Below are 8,717 nucleotides of genomic sequence, written 5' to 3' on the forward strand. Positions count from 1 at the left end.
TTCGCTTCTCCAGGAAAAAACAGTCCGGTTACCCCTTTGAAAAAGCACCTTTGAGACAACCATGTTCTGGGTGACTGAGAATCTCCATAGACATTTTCTGAAAGCTAACCAGTGAACATATGGTTTGATGGCAACTGAGCCTGTTTGAGATTCTTCAGATCAGCCCATTTTCAAATTTTTGTAGTACCTTTGAATTTTTGGAGCAGTTTTGGCTGATAAGTATAAAGCTTCATCTGAGAAAATATGTAGAAAAATAATTAGCTTTGCATCTCTCTCTCTCTCTCTCTCTCTCTCTCTCTCTCTCTCTCTCTCTCTCTCTCTCTCTCTCTCTCCTGAGTGTATTAAAATACAGCATTTCTGTTTAAAAGAAATTCTTTAACATTGAATTCTAGTGTGTTAAATATAAAATTATATTCAGCACATTGATATATATCTGATAATTATCCCCCATGTACTAAAGTAAAATCATCAGGAATTCCTTTTGATGCTTGACTTGTTTCATCAAAACCTTTAAGCCAATTAAACTGATAAGCAGGTAGAAAGAAGTCCACAAAAATGACTTTTTTGTTTTAAAAAAATCTTTGATTTTACTATCTTGTTCAATTCTTTCTTTTTAATTAAGTTCCAGTCCAGTGAACTATCAAAATAGCACAAAGAAATCAATTCTTTCATTCTAATGAATGGAATTCTAAAGATTGAGAGCTGCTCTCTCCCACTACTAAATGCTCCTCACCTTCCTGAGTCAAAACTAGAAAAGTAAAATTCGTCCTGCCCTAGACCTCCAGAGGCCAGACAGACTAGTCCAGGGGTCAGCAACCTGAAACAGTGAAAGAGCCACTCGGAACCGGTTCCCTCACAAAAGGAAAAATTGGGAGCCGCAAAAAAATGTGTGCACATGTGCATACATGCACACATGCGCAGAACAGGGTTTGATTGAAGAGTGGAGCCAAGGCGAGATATGCACCTACCCTGCATATTTGAATTGATCGGTTGAAATTTTTTAGTCCCGCCTTTTTTTTTTTGGACTGCACATGGCAGAGGACTGGGAGCCGCGGGAGACGGCTGAAAGAGCCGCATGCGGCCCCGGAGCCGCAGGTTGCAGACCTGTGGACTAGTCCCACCATCAGTGGCTGGAGGGCAGTCAGCCACATCAAATTGGCAAGAGGTCAGACATCGTTCCTGCTTCCATTGCTTTTTTGCCGATAGTTTGATCATTCTGTTTCTCTGTTTAGGTAAGAAAATGTCTCTGAAACATTGATCTAACAGGTCACTTGTTATCTAGTACACTTAATATCAGCTAAGGACAATTTACCCCTTCATGGATTACTTACCTTGTCATGCGAAGGGGCTTGCGTAATTCAATGAAGCTATGAGCTATGCCGTGCAGGGCCACCCAAGATGGACAGGTCATAGCAGAGAGTTCTGACAAAACTTGTTCCACTGGAGAAGGAAATGGCAACCTACTCCAGTATCTTTGCCATGAAAACCCTATGGACAGTACCAAAAGGAAAAAAGATATGACGGTGGAAGATGAGCCCCTCAGGTTGGAAAGTGTCCAATATGCTGCTGGGGAAGAGCAGAGGGCTAGTACTAGTAGCGCCAGAAAGAATGAAGCGACTGGGCCAAAGCCGAAAGGACGCTCAGCTGTGGATATGTCTGGTGGTGAAAGGAAAGTCCGATGCTGTAAAAAAATTTTCTCCATAGGAACCTGGAATGTAAGATCCATGAATAAAGGAAAGCTGGACGTGGTCAAACAAGAGATGACAAGACTGAACATTGACATCTTAGGAATCACCGAACTAAAATGGACAGGAATGGGTAAATTTAATTCAGATGACCATCAGGTATACTACTGTGGGCAAGAATCCCTCAGAAGAAATGGAGTAGCCTTCATAATCAATAAAAGAGTAGGAAAAGCAATACTGGGATACAATCCCCAAAATGACAGAATGATCTCAGTTCGAATCCAAGGCAAAACATTCAATATCACAGTATAGGTCTATGCCCCAACCACCAGTGCTGAAGAGGATGAAATTGACCAGTTCTATGAAGCCCTACAGCACCTTATAGAACTAACACCAAAAAATGATGTCCTTATCATCATGAGGGATTGGAATGCTAAAGTAGGAAGCCAAAAGATAACTGGAATAACAGGCAAGTTTGGCCTTGGAGTACAAAATGAAGCAGGGCACAGGCTGATAGAATTTTGTCAAGAGAATATGATGGTCATAGCAAACACTCTTTTCCAACAACCCAAGAGACGGCTCTACACATGGACATCATCAGACGGTCAACACAGAAATCAGATTGACTATATGCTCTGCAGCCAAAGATGGAAAAGCTCTATACAGTCAGTAAAAACAAGACCAGGAGCTGACGGTGGCTCAGACCATGAGCTTCTCATTGCAAAGTTTAGGCTTAAACTGAAGAAAGTAGGGAAAAGCAGTAGGCCACTCAGGTATGAATTAAATCATATCCCTGTTGAATATACAGTAGAGGTGACAAATAGATTTAAGGAATTAGATCTGATAGACAGTGCCTGAAGAACTATGGACAGAGGTTCGCAACATTGTACAAGAGGTAGCAACTAAAACTATCCCAAAGAAAAAGAAATGCAAGAAAGCAAAATGGCTGTCTGAGGAAGCTTTGCAAATAGCTGAGGAAAGGAGGGAAGCGAAAGGCAAGGGAGAAAGATAAAGATACACCCAAATGAATGCAGAATTCCAGAGAATAGCTAGAAGAGATAAGAATGCCTTCTTAAATGAACAGTGCAAAGAAATAGAAGAAAACAATAGAATAGGGAGAACCAGAGATCTTTTCAATAAAATTGGAGAGATAAAGGGAACGTTTCATGCAAAAATGGGCATGATAAAGGAGCAAAATGGCAGGGACCTAACAGGCAGAAGAGATTAAGAAGAGGTGGCAAAATTACACAGAAGAACTATACAAGAATGAGCTTAGCGTCCCTGATAACCATGATAAGTGGTCACTGACCTTGAGCCAGACATCCTAGAATGTGAAGTGAAGTGGACCTTAGAAAAACTAAGCAGCAACAAAGCTAGTGGAGGTGATAGTATTCCAGCTGAGCTATTCAAAATCTTAAAAGATGCAGTAAAAGTGCTACACTCAATTTGCCAGCAAATTTGGAAAACACAACAGTGGCCACAGGATTGGAAAAGATCAGTTTACATTCCAATTCCAAAGAAAGGCAGTGCCAAAGAATGTTCAAACTATCGCACCATTGCACTCATTTCTCATGCTAGTAAAGTTATGCTTAAAATCCTACAAGCTAGACTCCAGCAGTATGTGGATCAAGAACTACCAGAAGTACAGGCAGGACTTTGAAGAGGCAGAGGAACTAGAGATCAAATTGCCAACATACGCTGGATCATGGAGAAAGCTAGGGAGTTCCAGAAAAACATCTACTTCTGCTTCATTGACTATGCTAAAGCCTTTGATTGTGTGGATCACAACAAACTCTGGCAAGTTCCTAAAGAGATGGGAGTACCAGACCATCTTATTTGTCTCTTGAGAAACCTATATGTGGGTCAAGAAGCAACAGTGAGAACTGGACACGGAACCACTAATTGGTTCAAAATTGGGAAAGGAGTCTGGCAAGGCTGTATACTATCTCCCTGCCTATTTAACTTATATGCAGAACACATCACAAGAAAGGCAGGGCTAGATGAACCAAAAGTTGGAATTAAGATTGCTGGGAGAAATATCAACAACCTAAGATATGCAGATGATACCACTCTAATGGCAGAAAGTGAAGAAGAACTAAAGAGCCTCTTGTTGCGGGTGAAGAAGGAGAGTGCAAAACTTGTGTTGAAACTTAACATTAAGAAAACCAAGATCATGGCATCCGGCCCTCTCAATTCCTAGCAAATAGATGGAGAAGAAATGGAGGTAGTGACAGATTTTATTTTCCTGGGCTCCAAGATCACTGCAGATGGGGACTGTAGTCAAGAAATTAAAAGACGCTCCTGGGGAGGAAAGCCATGGCAAATCTAGACAGCACACTAAAAAGCAGAGACATCACCCTGTCAACAAAAGTGTGTATAGTCAAGGCTATGGTCTTCCCAGTTGCAATGTATGTCTGTGAAAGTTGGACCATAAGAAAGGCTGAGCACCAAAGAATTGAGGCCTTTGAACTATGGTGCTGGAGAAGACTCCTGCGAGTCCCTTGGACTGCAAGGCGATCAAACAGGTCAGTCCTAGAGGAGATCAACCCTGACTGCTTTTTAGAAGGCCAGATCCTGAAGCTAAAACTCAAATACTTTGGCCACCTAATGAGAAGGAAGGCCTCACTGGAAAAGAGCCTAATGCTGGGAAAGATTGAGGGCACTAGAAGAAGGGGACGACAGAGAATGAGGTGGCTGGATGGAGTCACTGAAGCAGTAGGCGTGAGCTTAAATGGACTCCAGAAGATGGTAGAGGACAGGAAGGCCTGGAGGAACTTTGTCCATAGGGTCGCGATGAGTCAGACACGACTTCGCAGCTAACAACAACAACAGTGCTTCTCTTTAAAAATTACTCAGGTAGAAGATACCCTGATATACTCATATCTTAATTGGAGCATTTTCTGCTCCTGTTTGATTTTGGGGACTAAAAAATTAATTCAAATAATTTTACTACAGTCTATTCATATTGATAAATATGAAGTTCCACCAGCTTCTGCTAGTTTAGCATCTTCTGTGAATTTGTTGTAGCTAAAAAGTGGATATCAATATCCTTTATGTAACATGACCTGCAAATTGATAACAGTCAGTAAGTAAGCATACAGTATCATTTCTGAAATCAGTAATCATTTCAGAGAAGAACCTGATCCATATTCATTATCAACTGGAGTTTGCATTTACCAAATAGCTTCTCACAGCTAGTTTGAATCTTGATTTTTGAACCTGATCCGGGGTCTGGAGGCCTCTGGAGCCTGGATCCATGGCAGTGGAGCACTTTTGCTGCCCCCCAGCAGCCCAATTGGGACTCTGGAGGTCTTTTCCAGGCCTCTGGAGCACAGATTGGGCCACTGGGGGGCTGCAAAATCGCTCCGTAGCCATGGATCCAGGCTCTGGAGGCTTGGAAAAGGCCTCCAGAGCCCAGATTGGGCTGCACGGGGGCTGCAAAATCGCTTTGCGGCCATAGATCTGGGCAGCAGAGGTCCTTTCCAGGCCTCTGGAGCTGGGATCGGACTGCGGGGGGCTGTGGACCCGTCTCCTTGCCTCAGATCAGAGCAGCAGCAGGAACCGCGGCAGAGGAGAGACAGGCCTTTTCCATGTGAGTCCCGCATGGCAGGAAAGGAAGGGGAAGCATGAGAGTGTTAGAGGATTATCTGTACTCACACTGGCAGCTTAGAAGGAACCAGTTCTTCTGTTCAAAAAAAGGTACCAGAACGCCGTTCCGTGCATTCTCTATGACAAAAAAACCCCCCAAAACAACATTGAGAGTTACACATAATAAATTAATAGAAGACAAAAATACCCCCTATAATGTCGTGGGCTCTGGTGAGCAGGAATGAAGACTGAGTACAGAGAAACTCATTCTTTTATTTAAGCTGGGACTGTACTGGGGACTTGGGGTGCACCCCGCCACAATATATAGCCAAACCCTCGGGTAGCAACCAATCAGATTGAACCCATACTTGCCGCCCAAGGTTGACCAATTGCAGGACTGGAGATGAGCTCTCCAGCAACGCACGTGGTGTGGTACCAAAAGCCCAGTACATAATACACCTCCCTCCTAAGATCAGGCTATAATCCACTTGACAATAGTCAAGGCTTAAGGATCACTCCCAACAACCAAAATACATAATAATAAAATAATAACAATAATGCTTGTTAAGCCAAGGTAGTTAGAATGACATTACACAACCTTTACAGACGTGCCTTGTAGTATGGACTACAATAAGATTAAACAATGGCTAAATGGCTAGTCAATGCAGTAAAGACTACAAAGCGATGAAACAACGTCTCAGTGAACATGCTTGTCAGCAGTTACAATTCACCCCAATTTCTGTAGGTAGTGGTACAAGTGCCACAACATTATACATCACTTTATTTTACAATATAGTCTGTAAGATATCCCGGGTCTGGAGGAATGCCTCGGAGTTTCACTCACTTTGTGGTCTACTAGCTTACCTGGTGGGCTGGGTAGACCCATGTCCCTTTGTGCTCCATCATCCAGGGGAATTGGAACGCTCTGGCTGGCCTCCCCAGGTTGGCCTACCCCAGAGTTAGTCTGTTCTGCAGAGTAGGCACAGTGGTTGCTGAGATTCAGCTGGTTTGCCTGGTCAGGGGTCCCATGTTGCACTTCTGAGCTTCCTTGTTCTTCCTCGGAATCAAGTTCAGCTGAGAAAGGAAAACCCTGGTGGTTCTGGTGTGGGCTGGCTTGGGTGACAGTTTGAGGACTTTGGGAGGGACTTATGCCATAGTCCTCACTTACTGACCATTCTGGAAACCTCTTCCTAAGTTGGTCGATGTGTCTTCTGACCAGTTGCCCTCCCTCCAACCCCACTTCATAAGATAGGGGTCCTGATGCTTTGGTCACCTGACCAGGAACCCACAAATTTCCAGGCCCATAGTTTCTGGCCCAAACCCAATCACCCATTTGCAGCCCCCTCAGGGGTTTTGGTCTAGAGCACAGGTCTGCAACCTGCAGCTCCGGAGCCGCATGCGGCTCTTTCAGCCGTCTCTTGCGGCTCCCAGTCCTCTGCCATGTGCGGTTCAAAAAAAAAAAGTGGGACTAAAAAAGTTCAACCAATCAATTCAAATATGCAGGGTAAGTGCATATCTTGCCTTGGCTCCACTCTTCAGTCAAACCCTGTTCTGCGCATGCGCGCATGTACGCTCATGTGCACACATTTTTTGTGGCTCCCAGTTTTTCCTTTTGTGAGGGAACCGGTTCCGAGTGGCTCTTTCACTGTTTCAGGTTGCTGAACCCTGGTCTAGAGGCTTCGGATGCCACTCTGTCTGGATGCAACCTGTCTAGTTTAGTAATTAAACGCCTTCCCCAATGAAGTTCAGCAGGACTTTTACCTGTAGTTGTGCAGGGTGTAGAATGTTGACAGAGCAAAAAATCTGCCAGTCTATGATGCCAGTCACCTGTGATAATGCGCTTGAGTGCCTCCTTTGTTGTCCTCACCATGCATTCTGCTTGTCCATTGGAAGAGGGATGAAAAGGTGCAGATGTAGCATGTCTGATGAGGTTAGCTCTGAGAAAAGCCTGAAACTCAGCAGCAGTGAATTGAACCCCATTATCAGAAACCAAAACATCAGGCAACCCATGTGTTGCAAAGAGTTTTCTCAGCACCTGGATGGTCCTAGCAGTAGTCATATTAGGGACTGGAACTACTTCCAGCCATTTTGAGTGGCTATCCACTACTACCATGAAAAGCTGTCCTTGAAAAGGCCCAGCATAGTCTATATGAACCCTGGACTGGGGAGTATGTGTTTCCTCCCAGCTATGAACTGGGGCCTGAGGCATTTCAGGCCGAGACTTCTGGCAGGTATAGCAACCATGAACTTGATCCTCTACAGCCTTATCCAGGCCAGGCCACCAAAGGTAGCTTCTAGCTAGGGCTTTCATGCGTACAATGCCTGGATGGCTTTCATGTAAAGTGTTCTGTTCCAGCCTACTACCGGCCCAGCAGAAATGTCAGGGATGACCCCTTTTCAAAAGTCAATAGGCTGGAAGTAAGCCCGCCAAATTTATTTACACAAAACAGATCCAAAACAGAGCAAACAGAGCAAAACAAATACGAACGACTAAATCAGAAGCTGTTCAAATGGTTGCCTTCAGCAACCAGTACCTCCCACACATTCCCCTTTTAAACAGTTTCAAGGCGTGGCTTCTCTTTGCTTCCTCCCAAGGTGCCCCATTGCCTTCCTTTGTTTACTCCTGCTTGTCTGCCTCCTGCTTCGGGCGTCCTTGAACAAGGCCAGCTGTAGGTCGTCTTCGTCCAAGCTGTCAGGCTCACACAGCTGGGTCTGAGGAGGAACCAGATGGGAGGGGCCTGTCTGAGAGCTCTGCGATGCCTCAGAACTGTCCTCTGCAGGCTCTCCAATTCCCTCCTCCTCCTCCTCCTGAGAATTGTCCAATTCAACTGCCGAACCCACAGGCTGACACTGAATCACAACATAAAGATCGTAAGACTCTGTCCCTCAATGAAGTGGGGATAATGACTCTGTTGCCCCATAAAATACAGCCTTTGTGTGCAGACAATTCATGTCTCCTGACAAAATAACTTTGAAATTCAGAGCCTGGACTTTTTTCCAACCAGCCCGTGTATACCCATGACAGTACTCTGCTCAGAATTTTATCTGTGGCAGTTTCAGCAACAATATCCCCTGTGTGGAGGGGAAATTCAGGTAAGTCCTGAATGGACAATATTTTAGCAGCAGGAGCTGGATCAGAATCTATTAGTGGCAGTGGTAGTCTGCTGAGGCCATCTGCATGGCCCATTTCTTTCCCAGGTTTATGAATCAACTTAAAATTGTAGGCAGACAAAAATATAGACCATCTCAGCATTCTTGAAGATAGTATGTGGGGAGTTTGCTTATCTGTTGTGAATAATCCCAAAAGGGGCTTGTGGTCAGTGCAGACAGTGAAATTCCTGCCACATAAATAATCATGAAATTTCTTTTTTTTATTGAAAAGTTTTACAATACATTTTTGAATACAACCCCCCTCCCCCTCCCCTCTCCCCAACCCTCCCCTCC

Source organism: Vipera ursinii, assembly GCF_947247035.1.
Source record: "Vipera ursinii genome assembly, chromosome: 1".
In the NCBI taxonomy this organism is placed as follows: domain Eukaryota; kingdom Metazoa; phylum Chordata; class Lepidosauria; order Squamata; family Viperidae; genus Vipera; species Vipera ursinii.